Genomic DNA, 1,183 nt, shown 5'->3' with positions numbered 1-1,183 from the left:
AGGAGTAACAGAAATAGAAAAGTCAAGGATGCTTAGGTTTTAGACCAGAGCCACTGGCTTGATGCTAGTGATATTTATTTATTGAGAAGGCAAAGATTGAAATAGGAGGTTGTCAAATAATGGCACTTGATTAATTTTTATAAGTCAATTATTAAAGGAAATCTAAACAGACAATTTGCATTATATTTGAGTATTCGTAATTAGTAGCTGGTAGTGACAAATTTAGCTTGATGAATGCTATATTGTCTATAAATAAATTAACTCACTTGAGTGTTCTCATATTTTTCCTGATTTTTTTAGTTGAATGCAGCTTTAGAACATTAAATTGTGCCATATATTAAATAAAATAATTAAACAATACCAACAAGTACTCTTAATTTGCTCTTATAAATTTGTATATCCTTATGTAATTTATCATTTTATTTAACAAATTCTTGTGGAGTGACTACTTTGTACCAGGTACTCTTTCAATCACTGGAAATATAACACTGAACAAATAGGCTGAAATCTCTGCCCTGATAGAGCTTTCATTCTGGTACATTCTAGAATGAGGCATTTTAAGAAAAAAATATTATGATATGTGGGTGGAATAGACAGTTTAAATAAGAAATAAAATGACTATTAAGTCAGATAATATCAAGGATATGGACAAAATTGAAGCCAATAAGGAGAACTGATATAATATGAGAAAGGAAGGGTTTGGGTCTTGAGGGTGTTTTAACTTAAAATAAGGTCATTAGGAAAGACCTCTTTGATTAGGAGTTAAGGGATGGAGTTACAAAGTGCTAAGAAGAAAGGTCATAAAAGTGGGGGAACAGGCAGATATAGGGAGCTTTGTATACTTATTTCAAAGACGACCGTGTGATTGCCTGAATGACTGGAAGGATGGCATTGCCACTTATCGAAATGGAGAAGACAGCCAAAAGAGTAGGTCTGCATTGTGGGCATGTTTGGGAGGTCACTTTGGACCTGATAAATTTGATATGCACTTTAGACTTCCAAGTAGAGATGCCAGTGGCTGGTAGGATTTAAGAGATCGTAGATCGCATGAGAGGACCATACCTCTGAATAGCAAGTGTTGTATCAAATTAAGTAGTTATATTTCAGGGTTTTTTGTGTTTGTTGTTGTTGCCAGGGAACTGATATATGGGAATAAGTTCTTGATAGGTTTAAATGCAGTGAA

Source organism: Rhinopithecus roxellana, chromosome 7, assembly GCF_007565055.1.
Source record: "Rhinopithecus roxellana isolate Shanxi Qingling chromosome 7, ASM756505v1, whole genome shotgun sequence".
Taxonomy (NCBI): Eukaryota; Metazoa; Chordata; class Mammalia; order Primates; family Cercopithecidae; genus Rhinopithecus; species Rhinopithecus roxellana.
Note: the sequence above shows the minus strand (reverse complement) of the source record.